The sequence below is a fragment of the Dermacentor albipictus genome, chromosome 7 (genome assembly GCF_038994185.2).
Source record: "Dermacentor albipictus isolate Rhodes 1998 colony chromosome 7, USDA_Dalb.pri_finalv2, whole genome shotgun sequence".
NCBI lineage: Eukaryota > Metazoa > Arthropoda > Arachnida > Ixodida > Ixodidae > Dermacentor > Dermacentor albipictus.
Window position 1 is genome coordinate 29,401,526 of NC_091827.1, and position 17,093 is coordinate 29,418,618.

At 49.5% G+C, this 17,093-nt stretch overlaps 1 protein-coding gene across 2 annotated transcripts in view; it reads left to right on the plus strand.

Moving 5' to 3' along the window:
* The first annotated feature begins 2,296 nt into the window (after positions 1-2,296).
* The window catches only part of LOC135917435 (forkhead box protein N3-like), a 68,558-nt gene continuing 53,761 nt past the window's right edge, over positions 2,297-17,093 (plus strand). Inside the window, exon 1 of one of the 2 annotated variants that reach the window (XM_065451004.2) lies at positions 2,297-2,518. The gene's annotated coding sequence lies outside the window, so the exon portion shown is untranslated. The remainder of the gene's footprint in view (positions 2,519-17,093) is intronic. The other variant, XM_065451001.2, reaches the window with a different exon arrangement.

The following is a 17,093-nucleotide window of genomic DNA, read 5'->3' on the forward strand; positions in this document are numbered from 1 at the left end:
GGCGAAGAGAAGTGATTTCTGATTCGGCTGCACTTGAGAACCTTTCTCTGTTTTGCTTGTTGTTTGAAGTTTTTGAGAAATGTACAGGAATGAGAACTTAGAAGAAGCAAGTGGCACCTAGCAGCAGCTGTGAGCGGAAGAAGGGCATCATCCCGTGTTTGCAAAGTACAGCCGATCCTGAATATAATGAATCTGGCTAAAGCAAATTGTTCTCTATATCAAGCATCTTAAACATAGCGGCCAATGCTCATGTAAAACAACTCCCACATAATGGAATAAACACTGGATATATCGAACTTTGGGCGTCCGTTGCCAGGTGACGAGCTGCCTTGCCTCACACTTCAGGACCCACATTTGCAGACTTTTTTGCTGCGCCGATACTGTGCTGACGTTGAAGAAAGTGGACTGGAGTTATTCTACACAATCTCATGCATCGTAAAACCTATTCTTACTGATGCTGAGGAACACCTTGAGGCACAGGCGAAAATTGCTGCCTAATAAGCATAGTTTTGTTTTCAATAAATGAATTCTTTCCTGCCTTCTTTTCTATACTGGAGATCGCAAATTCCTATATAACAAACACATCACATAAGTGTGTTTAAGTTTGTGTGTATCAAACTGCCTAATGTAGGTCCATTTGATTTGCCTACGCCACTGTGAACCGGTTCACAGTGGTTCACGAGAAGTTCAGAAGTTGTGCAGCTCGATTTCTGCAGTGCAGGCACAGCGCAACGAATGCCAAGATGCAGACGCTGTGCAGGCCTTATGTTTTGTCCGACTAATGTGCACGGAATGCCCAAGTTTGAGAGGCCCTGAACTACTGATGTTATCGGCTTCTGAGGTGTACAAGTACACCCACGCCTGTGTGGCCACGACAGACGCACATAAGTGGGGTTTCAAGGGCGCTTGCTGCCGTGTGCTACGTCATCTGCTGCGCTGCTGCTTCGCACCTGTACGCTTGCACCAAGTCGGCACCAACAGTAGAGAGGATGCAGCGAAATCGTGAACCAGCCATGCACCTCTCCTGCACCTTTTGAAACAAATAACGGGGTTCTGAGGGTGCCATTGCTCTACCACTGAAACAAATGGTAGAGTGCAACACCTCGTGAAGTGGTTCAGATGGTGCAGGCGAATTGAATGTGCCTTATGTCAAACTAGTGTAGTATTTAGGTGCATGTCACAGAACTCCAGGTGGTCAAAATGACTCTGGAGTTCCCGACTGTTGCATGCCTCATTATTAGATTGCGGTTTTGACTTGTAATACTCCAGAATTTAAGTTATTTTTCTTTCATTTTCTCTGCTGCATTGTTTCAAACACTTTGGCACAGTCTTTTGCTGGAACACTTTATGTAGTGACTGGGTGAAACGGTAGCCCTCGCCCGTATTTTTCATTTGTTCGTTGCTGCACAGAAAGTTTGGTTCTTGATGCCTCCCATATAACTGACAAAAGGCGCTTTTTGAGGTATCGCAGGGCTTACATTTGAAATATTTTTTTTAAGGAATAGAGTAAATGTATTTGTGTTCAGCATGTGCTTGTCAGCGCTCTTGCCACTGCTTTTGGTTTTGTAACTTTTTTGACACTGTGCTCACATACACCATGAATCATGCCAAGGACTGACTGCATTGCCTTGTTAATAGTGCACAGAACATAGTTTTGCACGGCTTAATTGTGTCTTTTGCATAATTGTTCCATGTCTACACCAGGACGCTTAATTGGCTCTCATGTGCTGACGCACTGTATTGAATGCCCTCGTTTTTTTTTTTTTAAATTTGCCAATTCATGAGAAGTTATATTTTTCTATATGAGGTGACTCAGTTATGTCTCTGGTCCAGCCTGGTTATATTGTTATTTTTAAAATTTTTGCTCTATAAAATCTCGAACCATATGGCGGTTCTCGTTATGTGACTCTTCGTAAATCCACTGCAACGCACCGCTCTGGAAAAAAAAAAAAAACAAGCGAGGAAGAAAATTTTTAATAATCGTTTTTATTTTTTACAATAACGTTACTATGCACTTTCAATACGGCAACTCTGAACCATAAGTATAGCATTCATACGCCTGCATGATCTCAATTAACATTAACAGGTTCTGCTTTCTTTTTTACTTCCTCTCCGTAGGCTTTCCCGCAAACCACATCTCTCGATCTCAGGTTACCGGAAGTTAAACATGCGGCCCCGGAACTACGTCACGGACGCGCCGTTGGGCTGTTACCGTAAACTGTGCACCACTCCCCACTTATCGGCTAAAACCGATAACTCGCGACTCCTACTCGTTTTCAATTTTTACGCAACGAGGCCGCGAATGAAATCGAAAATACTCAAAGTCTGTGCAAGCAGAACTTTCGGCCTATCAGAAAATAAGTTGTTTTTCGCGGCGAAGCCGGGGCCTGGTGGTGAGCGGCGCCTACCGGAAGAGCCAAACGCTGCTACGTACACAAGGATACAAGCCAGCATAGCATCGCACACGAGGTGGAACAACTTTAGGAATGTTTCGCCGCCTTCGCCGAACCGTTTCACCGTAAGTGACCAGCATCGTTTCCTAGATGACGCCGCGCGTCGCGAAGTCGTTCTCGGGCAGATTGAATGTCACGGATAGACGCCGACCGGACGCGACTTTGGCTCACCCCCACGACGCTCTCCCATGTGGGTCGAGGCTTAAACGTTGGTGATCGTCCCCCACACCACCACCCCAAACAACGTGTCTCTCCTCTTGACGAGCTCGTTGGTTGCCACTTCCCCCCTCCCTACGTCTGTCGATGTTGCATCTCCTTAAAAGTGACAAGAAAGTAACGAGCTACATGTGGTTCGTGTGCGTCGTCTCCGTGATCGTGAAATGTGCGTCTGCAAGCGTAGCGGCACCCCCGAGCTTCTCGGCCGTCGGTAGGCGATTGTCGAAGGTCAAGTTAATGGAAATAAAAAAGCGTTCGGGATATCTGGCCTAAATGTTGCTCATCGCGTCGAATTCCGGCTCGCTAGACCGGCGAGCTTCGGGCAATCCCCTCAGTCGCCGCTTTGAGGCATACCTCGGTGACCTAGCTTCACTTGCTTTCAAGTTTTTATTGCGCTGGGAACATTTGCTTTCGACAGAAACGGGGCGCTTTAGTGAGCGATACCCCCCGTATGTAAAGGAGAGGAAAAAAAAAAAAGGTTCCGGAAGAAACGGTGTGTTCCCACCCTCGAGGAAATAAAACGGTAGGCAAGCATCGGGCTAAGCCGTTTGCTGGGGCTTCGTTACAGCTGTTGCGATCATCCGTGCATCCCAACTTGAGCCGAGCAGACGTGACGGAAGCAGTCACGTTTGTCTTCGGGGCGTCGGCGTCATCGTCACAAGCGCACAACCTTGCTTGTTGCCTGCGAGACGCGTTCAAAACCAACTCGACCCTGCCGACTTGTGCAATCGCCTGGATGTTGGGGGGTTGCCCCGGTGAACATGTGACCTGTTGATGATAATCGTGAGAGGCGAGCGTTGTACAACGACAAGTGTCGTCTCTGTGCGTACGCATGTCCCCGCAGCTACCGTGCTACGGGACGACGTAGACGGTAGCCTCGGCTGTCCCCTGGAGCCGAGATAGGGCGAGCAATTTGGAGGCGATTACGCCGTCGCAGTCCCTTCCCATTTCGCTATCAGACTGGAAAAAGAAAGTGTGGGTTGCTTCTCTCGTGGCACGCCAGTATCACCGCTTTCTATTTCTTCTAGCTCCATTTTGTGCGTGGTTTAAAGAGCTTTAGAGACGGGTAGCGTGGGCTCTGGCTTTTCGAAGGTTCAGAAGTTGCCTTAAGAAAACGCATCGAGCGTGGAACGTATTCGTCTGGATGCCGTTGACTTCAACTCTGGATGCCGCCACGTGTTGCCTTCCGCGGCGGAGCCAGGATAAAATAAAAAAAAGGGGGGGGGGGAAGGAGTGCAATTTTTTTTAATCGCGATTGCCATGTGGCGATCCCGATGGGGGGGGGGGGGGATTACCTCTGTAAACATGTGACCTGTTGATAATAATCGTGATAAGCGAGCCATATGCAACGACAAGAGTGGTTTCTGCGCGTATGCATCTTCCCGCAGCTACCATGCCACGGATGACGTAGCCAGTAGCCTGGGCTGTACCCGGGAGTAACTAGACTTGACCTCACGAAGGGGGAGGGGGAGATGCCACGGCGACGTTACCACAGAACACCTATACGTCACATCGTCGCAGCAGATGACAATGCCTTTTCTGAAAAGGCATTTCCCTGCGTGATTTCCAATACAGTCAAGGCGATTCCGGGGTCATTTAGAGCGTGGTGAGAAGTACACACATGGTCTAGATCGCAGTGGAGCCTCCGCGCTAGCAAACTGCGTACTTAAACCTGACTAGTTAGGGAAGAGAGCCTCGTTAGCGCGTTACGTCTGCTTGCTTGTGAGTGCGGTGCGGTTGGCTGTGAAAAGGCCTTCTGCGAATTGGCCTCCCTCCAATCTAGTCGCGTGTGTTTGGGAGATGTGCTTCGCCTGGGCCTGCAGGCGAATGGGCGGCGAAGCGCGTCGACTTGAAAGAGCGAGAATCCGCGTGGCTGGCTGGCTGGCTAAGAAAGCGACCGAAATTGTCCTGCCACGGCCCGTTTAAAAGGAAACGGGCGGCCTCCCTCTTGCGTGTGTCGGTGGAGGAGAGAGAGAGAGAGTAGTGGCCGAGGACAAAAAAACTCTTCGACGACGGCATCCCCCGAGCCGGCGAGGTCGGCGAAAAATAAGAATGACTCGTTTTCGCACGCGGAGGAGCGCACACCGTGCTTTTGTGGCAACGAGAAGTCTTTTTCCGGCGTCCGCCATCTTTGGTTGCCATGGGAACGATGACGCGCCTTCTGCTGCTGGCGTCGTTTGCTTCTTCACGTCGGCTGGTTGCATCGCGCTCCCGCCTTTGCAGCGTGTTGCTTTTTTTCTTTGTTTTTTTTTTCGTTCTCCACCGCTGCTATTGCGGCGATGGTCGCTGCTTTTCGAACGTGGATTCCCTGGCAACGGCTTCCTCTTACTTTGCACGCATGGTAGTGTCTAGCATTTCCTGAAAAGCGAGTCCACCGGTGTGATTATTGTGCGTGCGGAGTTCGGGTGGGCGACGTGGTTGCCGATTTCCTGCTCCTCTCGAAGCACTGCGGAAAAAAAGAAAAAGAAAATGCTGCGCCTCTTCGGCGCGTCAGGTGCTCCCGGCGATGGCTTGTTTTTGGCCGATAGCTGGCCAGCCTATCCGGGATGCTGTCGCAAGCTGCTTCAACCGCTTTTTTTTTTTCTTCTTGCTCGGATTTTCTTTTTTGTTTCCTCTTTTTCCGAGGTGCGACGCGTGGCTGTCTTTGTCGCCGTCGTAGCGGGACCCGTTCTCTCCTAACCAAACACCCTCTTTCTTCCCTGTTCGCGACAGTCCGTCGCTCGTTAGCACCTGCCTTCTCTCGCACCCTGCGTCTTTAAACCGCGATCAATTAGGCCCGCGCATCTCTCTAATTTGCATCGCCTAACCATTTCCGATTCGTCGAGCCGGCGCTTTTCATCGTCTCGCGCGTAGTAGCGGTTTCCGTCTGCAACTTGAGCCGCACACAGACGAGAGAGAGATCAGGGGTTTTTTAGAAGTCGGGGACGCGAAGTTAGGGGACACTATAGGCCGGGCGTGCAAATTAACCCACGCACAAAATATTAAGAAAGATCGCTAGGCTTTACGGCTTCAGCGCATGCGCAGTGGTGCCGCTGGCTCTTATTTTTTCTTTGGGCACGTTAAGCTGGATGGGCACGACATCTCGTCAACTCCGCATTTTTTTTTTCTTGTCCAGCCTTTTCTTTTTTTTGCTATTTGTTCGCAGGTGCTGGGATCGTTAAGGCGTTACGCTTTGTTTCGCAAGGATAGCGCGGCGCTGTCGAATCGAGCTGGCATTCAGCCAATCAGGGATCGAATTTATAGAGTGGTTGAGCAACGTGACTTGTCACCACGTTAGAGTGAAGCGAAGACTCGTGGGGGCGCTGCGGTCGGTTTCGGAGGGGGCTTTATCTCGGAGTTACGTATGCTCCGCCGTGAATCGGGTGACGCAATCGGAGCAGTTAGGATAGGTTAGGATAAGTTAGTACAGGATGCCTCGATACCACACTTCTACGGGAGGCGGTGCTGGCGTCGACGTCAGTGCCTTGCAATTTGAGGCTCGAGCTGGTTGCCTAAGCACAGCAACATACCGGAGCAAGTATTCGCAATTAGATGAGGCATGTGCGTACCTCATCTAACCACCCAGCGAGACCAGTACGTAACGTACGTACAGCTTCCAGAAGCGCTTGGGTTTAAGGTGGACTGAAGTGTGAACCGGTCAGCAGTCTAGATAAGCTAGAGACGTTTACAGTGCCGGTGGGGGGAAAAAAAAGCACGGTAGAGACTTATACGACCGTATCCATTACAGGCATGGGCGGCGGTACAAGGTAGATAGAGCAGATTAAAGAGATGTACACAAGAATGCTAGAGGGAAAAGCATTGATAGGGTGCCTGAGTAACTCAAGCAGACTGGGTGATGGTTTGACCCCGCCCCGTTTCAAGGGGCGGGGACAATCAATCCGTGACGTCAAATTGATTTAAGCACAAGGTCGCGGGATCGAATCCTGGCCACGGCGGCCGCCTTTCGATGGCGGCGAAATGCGAAAACACTCGTCCACTTAGATTTAGGGGCACGTTAAAGAATCCTAGGTCGTCAAAATTTCTGAAGTCTCCCGCTACGGCGACTCCGGAGATTTGCACCACCTGGAATTCTTTAACGTGCACCTAAATCTAAATACAGGGGTGGTTTCGCATTTCGCCCCCATCGAAATGCGGCCGCCGCGGCCGGGATTCGATCCCGTGACTTCGTGCGTAGTTGCCCAACACCATAGCCACTAAGCATCCACTGCCTGAAAAACATTTATTTACATAAGTTTTGCACCAACACTAGGTGGGCTCCCCCTTACGGGAGCCCATTGGCGTCGGCCGCCGCCCGGGCCCGCTCGACCAAAGCCCGCTTGGCCGTCAGGTCAGAGCAGCCGAGCATAGAGTTACTGTATATGCTACCTGTGGTAGCATATACAGTAACTCTAGCCGAGCAGGGCTGCCTCCCAGTCCTCCCGGAAAGGGTTGGGTAGGGGGGGGGGGGGTAGATTTGCGGTTTTTTGACATGCCCACACCATGTGGAAAATGTCTGAGGACTTTTCCCCACAGTGCGGGCACTCTCCCGTGCAAGCGGGGCCAAAGTATAAGGCTGCCGGGCACAGTAGAGTTTTGGTGTAAAGGCGAAGGAGAATGCGCTCTTCCGCATTTGTGAGGAAGAGCGTCGGCTTGGGATAGATAGAATGGCCATATTGGTAGAGCTGAACGATCTCTTTGAAAGTATAGGCGGGGTTGGGTACGGGGTCCGGATCGGTGGGGGACGAAGGTGATGCCCGCTACGGCGGGTAAGTAATGAGGCTGTCCTGATACCTTTGATTCTAGTAAACACTGAATGACCGTTCGAAAAAAATATATCTGTTTAGTATCTGTTGTTATGAGTACGTTCGTACCGGGCCGTTTACTAGCATTTTTTTTTTAAGCAGAACTCAGTTATCTGCACAAAGCTCAGAGATATAGCAAAAGTGTGTGCGAAATTTTGGGTAACTTTCGGGCAGTGACAAAAACGGACCCCTACGACTTCCGAAAGTAGCGAGAACTCTCTTACAGAGCTTCGCTAGCTTTGATGTACGAGTTGCTCGCATTGGCACACCGCCTTCCTCTCTTACCCCCCCCCCCCCCCTTTCTCCCGTTTGCGTGGTTGCTTGATGGTCGGTCTTCGGACTCGGCAAACGTTCGTTCGTTCGTTCGTTCGTTCGTTCGTTCGTTCGTTCGTTCGTTCGTTCGTTCGTTCGTTCGTTCGTTCGTTCGTTCGTTCGTTCGCGCTCGCTCGCTCGCTCGCTCGCTCGCTCGTTCGTTCGTTCGTTCGTTCGTTCGTTCGTTCGTTCTATTCGGTTGCATCAACAATCATCGTCGATGATTTGTGCGCAATTTTCTTCACGTATTCGGAAAGTTAAGTTTACATAACGCAGAAAAATATAAGGAAATCGATTAGAGCGAACTATTTTGGGTAACTTTTAGCTTACGTGGTGTTTCAGCTTTCTCGATGCGGGTCATCACTTCCCGAAAATGTTCGGCGATCGTTTTGTAAATTTGTAACGCGTCCTCGTGCGACCGATCCCTTGTATGCATCATTACGTACGCTGACGATCCAGTCCTTTACGATGGGAACTCTGAAGCGCTTACTTAGTCATTTCATTTTGATTATCATGTCATTGTGTGGCCGATCCCACGCCTGTACATCGTAGTGCAAACTGACAATTCAACGTTATTCAAAGTGAACTCCGTAGTCCGCGGATACAAAGTCGGGATGCATACGCGACTGTGTAGAAACGGTTCGATCATACTCTTGCCATTAGCTTTCGCAAAAAAAAAAAGGTATGGCACCAGTTTGATCTAGACCGCTGCGTCGTCGTAGATGACGAAAAACAGCTGTGAAGTGCGTTCGAATACCTTGCGAGATGGCATGAAAGTCCAGCGTGTAGCATCAACATGTCAACCTTGCTACGCGATGTCATATTTTCATCCCTGTGTTTATAAGCAAAGCAAACTGAAGAGACGGTAATTTCATTGTCTACTTTCCTCACGTACGTGGAGCTGCCGCCTTCCACATCTAACGGGGGTGTCTAGACCTTCCCCCCCCCCCCCCCCGAGTTTGCAACATACCGGACAGTACTGATCGAGTACCAGGAACTGGCTTGGGAAAAGTACGTCCCTGAACTGTCTGAAAAAGTTTGTTTTGAGCATTACAGCTGTTGTGGTGAACTGCGTTTACCACCGACATCGCTTAAAATAAATAAATAAAAGAAATGCATGAACAAAACTCGACGCACTTATGGGGCCTTGCGACACGGCTGCTGCCAGTGTGCGGGGCCGGGTGACGGAAGTATCGTGAGAAAAAGTCGCTGCGCAAGCGAGCGTTTAACCCAGAGGGAGAGGGAGGGTCTTTAATCGGTGTTGGACGTTTGCCTGGTCGCCCTATTGTTTACATACGCGCATAGTTGCCTTCTCATGCTCTATCCTCTGTTGTCCTGCCTTCTTGCCCCTTTCGCAACCTTTGTCCCAATGGACGTCCGACCACCCCAATGCTGATTGCCGTTCAGGTGATCACCAGAGTGCGTTGACAGTTAGTGTGGCGGCCAGTGATTTCCTTCCCTTTCTTTTCTTTAATGAATTTTCTTTCATATTCAACCGATAGTAGTAGTAGTAATAACAATGCCAATTGTTCACAATTGATATGCCCATGCTTCTGAGAAGATAGAGCTGGTTTAGCGAGACCTTTGTTTCATTTTGTCATTGAGTTATGGGGACATAGGCGGCGCAATTAATACCCTGCGTCATGTGTTTCTGCATAACACGCCTGTCCAACCCCCACCCCTCCGCCTCTGCTTTCCGGCGGGAAAGATTTCTTAAGGTCGCCGCCACCGTCATCTCGTCGTCATAGTCATACGTACACTTCCTGCTCCGCGGCGGCTTGCAAGAAGGAAAACGCGGCGGCGGCAACAGCAGCAGCAGTGGTTGTTCCTTCCCAGCGTCGTTCCCCTCCTCACAAGGCTATCGCCGCCGCGCTGCGTAGGTCGTTGTCATGGCAACGGACACGGCCTCCTGGAGGAAGAAGCGGAGGAGGAGGAGAAGCCGGACGGACGCGTCGTTTTGGGCGCGCGAGCTTTGGATTGGTCGATTCTCTTTCGCGGGCCCTGAGGCCGCTCGTTCTATCTTCGCGTCTCACTTCTTTTTGTTTTTTTTCTCTACGAATATATTTCCATTTCTTTATTAGGAGACGGGCAGCGCAAGTTAACACCGATACACAGAAAGCGTAGACAACACGAGCTGTCGTCCTGTCATTGCTTCATCTGCGAATGTGTGTTAATTTGCGCCCCGCTTCTAATGGCTACGTTTCACAAGTAGCCCAATAAGAAAACTAACAAGCACTTCGCGTCCTTTATTTCGTTTCCGTGATGCTGCTTCTGTCTACCAATCACTGCAAGAAAGGGACCCTAATGGGACAAATAGTTAGGTCTGTATTGGCAAGTTGCTCTTATCTTGACAGGAGCCTTGGTAAGCGAAAAATAAATTAATTGAATAAATCGGTGGATCCCCCTGTACGTGGGAATCAGTTACAAGCGAAGGTTTCCTTGATGTTTGCTGGAATGTCTTCGCTTATATATAGCTCAACGTACCTCGCCTAATGCACACTATGGTTCCGCTTCGTTCTTTTCACTTCTTTCTCCATGCTCCACTGTTTTCAATGCCAACTTCTTTACCATTGTGTAGCTGACTTTCTGTTGCCATCTTCTTCACTTCCTGCCTCTTGTTATGCTTATCAATTTGGGCAACCTATACGCCTGCTGCCGGCGGGTGGCAGGCCACTTAGTCTGCCGTTGTGCTTGGGAAAGGGTGCGCAGGTCGGTTCGGAACCCGCATCTGCGTGGAGAAGTATAATCGTTGCACATACCCATTCTGACGGATTGGCCAAGAATGTTCATGTATGGTACTCGGGGACACATGCCCAGTTGGCAGTTGCACATATCCAGTGTCACAAATAGACTATTCGAGGTTTGAGCGCTTTTTCACTACCTGAAAGCAACAGACTTGAGTGCCCGACTATACACATCCTACACCTAAGTTCTCTCTCTCTCTCTCACACTCACTCACTCCCCATTCCCCTCCCCACGTGTAGGGTAGCAAACTGGACTTCGTCTGGTTAACCTCCCTGCCTTTCCTTCTTCCCTTCTCTCTCTCTCACTCTGTCTATTCGAGAACATACCCAGTGTCCCGAGTTGTCTAATTGAGCGCATACCCAGTGACCCAGTGATTGCGTTGACTCGGGCCTATAGTCAAACCTCTTATAACGAAACTGCATATAACGAAGTAGGTGGAATTCCCCTTGAAATCCCCATAGATATTCGTAGTGCAGTACGTGCAATAACGTATAACGAAGTAATCAATAAAAGTAATTCTGGCTTCTCTTTCAACTTAGTTAAACGAGGTTTCACTGCCTTTGTATTTGTTTTTTTTTTTTTAGTAAAGACGGGCGGACTATAGTGTATTCGAAATGTAGACCAAATATCAGAAAATAATTTGATATCAGTGACGTCACACCCAAGTACCGACGCTGAGATTCTGGCGCGAAATTCTAGAGAACTTTGACCTTCATTTCGTTAATATACCGCGCATCATAATATAATACACAAATTTATTGCGCTATATGCCTTTAATAGTTCATATGCAGCTTACGAAATTCTAAGATCCTTGCCACACATTGCTACAGTATACAATGTTTACTCTTCAATAATTGATGCTGTAACCTGTAAAACTATTTTCGAATTTAAAAAGAAAATGGAGATGCTATTTTCTCTTAATACTGTTGTACCAAAACACTTGTGATATGCAGTGATATTAGTGTCAGCCTTATTCCTATTATCGTTTGTATCGTCCATTGTAGCGTTACTGACGTATTTTCTGTCTTTTATAATTCCATGTGTCTTGATTAATTTACAGCCGTGCCAAAACTAAATTGTAGAATTTTTTTTTTCAGTGAACATGCTCATCCTTCTGCCATTGATGTGTGACCCGGGATGAGGCCTCGTCAGGAAGCATGCAAATATTAGCTTCTTCCTTTTGCCTCACCCCGCGGCCACATTCTGTGTAGCCATGTTGATGTCCCAATAAACAGATTTGATTCGATTATGTGTGCGAAAACATAGCTCTCTAATCCTGTCACTAACGGGACACTTATACCATAAATTATATTTCGCCGCGCAGAGAGAGAGAGAGAGATAATATTTAATGGCAGAAAGGTGGAGAGGTCGGCCTGAATGAAATGCCTCTAGCCTGCTACTCCACGCTGGGGAAGGAGTTTGGGGAATAACAGAGATAAGATGTGAAGAGGAAGGAAGGTGGTGGTATGGTGGATATGATGAGGGCTGCACAGCACTATGTTTCTGTGTAATGCGTACGTGTACTGTACACTTCACAGCACAGCACAGCACAGTCATCTTCGCGGGCAGAGGTGTAAGTTCGCTGCGCAAGTATATTTACTCTGTACGCCTCGTACCTTGTGAGCTGGTACCTCGTACTTGCTCACAGGTACCTGTACAAGTAGTTTGCTCACATGTACCTCGTACCTGTGATCAAACTACTTGTGTGAGATGGAGAGTGCCGTCAGTTGAAAACAACCACCCACCGGCGCGCATCTTGCATGCTCGCCCAAACTAGGTGCGCTGACGTGCAATCCCTGCGCCCTTCGTCCTCGCAGTCTTCGCCCGGCGGGTTTTCGTGCCGTTTGCATCGACGCAGCTCTGCGTGCCAGAGGTTCCGCATGCGCTCACTAGGGGGCGCGACGATGGAGCGGCGCTGCTTTAAATTAGCGTGCGCTAGCTGGACTCCCCTCTTGTCAGGCACGGAAGCGCAACAACATGCAGTGGGGAGGGGGGTGGGGGGGCGTTAATTAAACTCCCGTCTTCTCTCACCGGCCCGTGTGCGCGCTGGGTCGGCCTAGCGTTCAAGGATCGACGGCATCGCGCCGAGGCGTTTGTTTGTTTGTTTATTTATCTGTTCCGGGAGGTCGGCGCAGCTCGGAGACTTTGCCAGAAGCGGCGTGCAGGTCGTCAACACGTTGTAATGGCGGACGACCTCGCTCGCGTACCAGTGCGGCGATCTTAGTTTTGGCTGACAGCGCGCGATTGTCTAGCGATCTGTCTGTTATGTCTGGTTGTTTTGGCTGATGCTATCGCTGGCTTCATCGTCATCAGCCTATTTATCGCCACTCTAGGACGAAGGCCTCTCTTCCCCTGCGATCTGTTTATAATTATCTGTATATGATTGTATCACGGATTACCTATCGTTCCATATATTTATCTGTCTTTCCTTTGGCTGACCCCCATCTCGGCCTGGGCTGAACGCAAAAACGCCCGTGTTATGTGCATTGGGTGCACGTTAAAGAACCCCAGGCGGTCAGAATTAATCTGTAGTCCACCACTACGACGTGCCTCATAATCATGTCGTTGTTTTCGTAGTCTTAATTTGTTGCTTTCGCCGACGACATCACGGGATTAGAGAGTTTTAGTATAGCGTAAAGCAGCAAACGCAAAGAGTTAGCGTTAGCGTTGCGTGCACCACACTGCGCATGCGCTATACGTAAACGCTGCTGGAGCTCTTACGTACGTACGCTATTTTCAGGATTTAGCGTTGAACGCTAACGCACGCAAGGGGAGCCTTACGTACGGCAAGATGGCGGCGCCAGTCGAAGTGAGAGCAGCCCGCTTCGGATCTATCGAGCCGTCTGCCTGCACTGCTAGGCTCTATCCTTCCCCACTAATGCTCGTGTTCGCCTTAGATTTGTGTGATGATGCTTCGGCAGCGGTGCACAGTGACAAATGGGCGTTGTTTACGATATACGTTCTCGATTAGCGGCGCAGTAGGCTTAACGAGAGGGTTTGCTCATAGAGTTAGTAGAGCAACTCTATGGGTTTGCTAAATGTGTTTGCTGCATCCGCCTCGAGATGGCGCCCAAGTGTATTTCGCTCGTTCGCTTGGTGTAAAGCCGCATGTGGAACCGATGCATGTCATGTTTTCCGCGGCAAAACACAGTAGTGTGGTCGGTGCTGTGGTCACAATGCGTGTGCGTTTTACCAACGACGACGATATGAACCTCGTGAAGGAGGTTTTCGCCTTGAACCCATTCGGATGGACGTCAAGGTGGGCGTCCGTTGCAAAAAATTGGAAAGAAGTGGGAAATCCGCTTTCTGGAAGAGAAATTGCCGGCGAAACGTCCCCTCCGGTATAGCTTTGACGTTGAGTGGATCTTGAGGACACGTAGAACCTGCGCGGTCGCTCTCATTCCCGAAGCATGAGGGTGTCTATGTCATCCCAACTTAAAAAGGACACGTAATATGGGTCCCACAGAACACTCGATCGCAGCATGCCAAGATTAATCGGTATGTTTCGCGACTCTCGACAAAACAACGCTCAAACCAAACACCTACATGCGTAATTAACGCAGCGACTGTGGCTTTCGATAAGCTTGCCTTAGGGACACACTTGCGGATTCGGCATTGGATAAGCTCGACATTTCGTGTGGATTTGGCTTTCCAGTACTTTGTGTCTTTACATCTAGATGGCGCTGTATTTGTTTGCGTTAACGTTAACGCTTTTCTCCGTTCCGCTATTCTAAAACACTACCTTGTGCCGCGCAGTGCAGTCTTTCTTTGCGTTAGCGTTGCGTCGCACGCTAACGCTAACGCAAGGGTTTTACGCTATACTAAAACTCTCTATTATGTATCTTTCCTTTTCGGTTGGAGTCCACAAATGCTCACAAAATTTTGTGGACCTCGGGACATGGGAAAAAGCTGAATTCCCGAGCAGTCCGTGGCAGTAGCCAGTAAAACCGTACGTCACAGCGTTCGCATATACTAGTAGAGAGGCTGAAAATGCGATTACCAGGCTGTGTTTTGAGGCTGCGCAGACATTCCGATTTTTCTCGGATCCCGTGGTCCGCAAACTTTTGGGGTCGACTGTGCGTTAGCTACCTGCAGATTTGCCCACTCGTTCGGGCGCAAACTGTATATTTATTTGCGTCGGTAATTAATCCCGCCACCTGTCTCTTCTTCTCTTCAGAGAGGGCCTTCAATCGAGTGTTCCAAGCGAAGGGGCTCCTCGCTCGGAGGGATGGGTAGGGAGGGGGGGGGGGGGGGAGTCTTCAGTCGAGTGTTTCACGTATCTCGAGAGGAGAGGGGGGCGGTGAAAGTGGAATTGGGGGAGGGGGTGGAGTGACGGTCAGTGATTTCGTCGTCCTCGGGGCTGTCGAGCGCGATCGCGTCTGTGAGCTTCTGTGAAGTCGGTCGCATCACCGAGGCTGACCTTTTTTTCTTTTTTTGGGTCGAGGACGTTCGCGTGTAGTGTACACGCATCGTCTCTCGGCCCCCTTGACAGCGGCTCCGTGTCGCGACGCACGGTCTTTTTGTTGACGTGCTGAAAATTAGACGCAAGCGTGTTGCATATACGGCATCACAAAAACAAAAGATACATCTCCTAAATACCGTGTAATTAAAAAAATACGGTCCGAGACTACGCTTTTTCTACGGGCACCCCGAAGACCGCAGAACACGTGGTGCGTGTGCTCCGACCTGTGGCTGCGCTGAGGAAGACCGGGGGGGGGGAGGGGGGAGGGTATTCTGCAAGAGTCCGCCTAGTGGACTGTCCATTTCGGCCGCCGCTGATTGGATGCAGCTGTACGAGAGATGAGGAGACGAGCAGCCCTAGCGAATCAGCAGCGGCCGAAATGGACAGTCCACTAGGTGGACTTGCAGAATACGCCCCCGCCCCCTCCACCCCCCCCCCCCCCCAGGCTCGAGACCAGCTCCAATTTCCCTGCAGGGAAATGACGAACTCCTTAAATCGAGATTTTGCTTCCGTCGGTCGGTAGAGAGGATATATGAGCTGATATTTTCGACTATTCATTCATTTGCTCTGAAATAAAGTCGTAGACCTGTAAACGCTAGAAAAATTGGTGACAAGTGTCGGAGCGCCCGTTAATACTTTTCAGTGTAATAGCTTTTCTAGAGCCAGCTTCGGCTTGGTTTCCCAGAGGGTGTACGGTGTCGTGACCCCGCGGCACTGTGTGTGGTCACGTGAGAGTAGGACATTGCGACGTTTTGACGTGACGTCACGACACTGTATGCGATCACGTGAGGGCAGGACATTGCGGCGTTCTGACACTTTCTTTTTTGTTTATTTCGGCAATTGTAAAAAAAAAAATTTTTTTAGAGTTCCAGTGCACTCCGCCGATTGTGGCGGAGCATCTTTTTCTGCTCCACGGAGTGACTCCCGCCCTCACTCTGTCATTGGAACAAACTTGCTCCGAAACGAGCAGAAAAACTTGCTCCGACTCCGCCATTGGAATTCAACATTATATTTGTACCGCGTTTTCCCCCAATTACACGCCTACGTCATGGGTGGCTGGCCCCCGTCGTCGTCGTTAAGTCGATAGACGAGCCAAGCCACCTCGTCAAAAACGAAGGCGAAGGCAGCGCCACTTTTCTGCTCACCACAAACGAAGGCTTATCTGCGCATTGTAAGTCAGGAAAAACTTGCAGTAATAAAAAGTACACTGCAATTCATTACTAATAAAAAGACCAGTAACCGCGTACATTAGTAGGAGGTCACGTGGTGGACCTCTTATGCGGCTTCGTGGTTTCGCCGGGTGGGTCGCCAAAGGTAATTTTTCGCGACTTTTAGTGATTAATTAAATATATCAATCCACGTTTAATGAGAAAACATGGTTCGTTTTAACCGCTACGATTTGGAATCGGTCCATGAGCGGGTTTATCTCGATTCATGTTCCGAGTGGTTGTCTCTCCCTTTAAAGGCCTTTTTTTTTTATTTCAAGATTTTTCAATTTCACATGTCGCCACCGATCCGTCGGCCCTTCTCCGTCGGCCGCTCACGCCTCCGCTCAACTGGCTATACCCAATCCGCCCACGGGAATACTGGAACGCTAGAACTCTCTGAAGAGATAATAGACGCCGGCTTTGCTGTGCATTTCCACTGTTTTCTGGTGTGTGTGTGTGTGTGTGTGTGTGAGAGAGAGAGAGAGAGAGAGAGAGAGAGAGAGAGAGACCTTTACCCGCTGCGTATAAATAAAGTCGAAGTAATAGTATGCCAGTCTAGTGCTTCTCTCTCTCTCTCTCTTTCGTACGATTGCTTATCAAGTTCTTTTCTAGGCTTTTACACGTGCAAGATTGCGTTTTGTCCCACCTTTCTAACTTGAAATGTGTCGCGTATGGAGCCGCTCATTATTCACGCACCCACATAACGGCCTTAATAGTTCTACAAGAAAGGTGGTAGGCATAGTAAGGTTTGTTTCAGCGCAAGACAAGGACAAAAGAAGGTATAAAACGACGACACGGCGTCGTTTTATACCTTCTTTTGTCCTTGTCTTGTGTTGCGCTGTAACATACCTTACTATGAGTCCCAACCAACTGGTCCAACTTGCCGTTTTGATGCAAAGGTGGTAGGCCCGTGTAT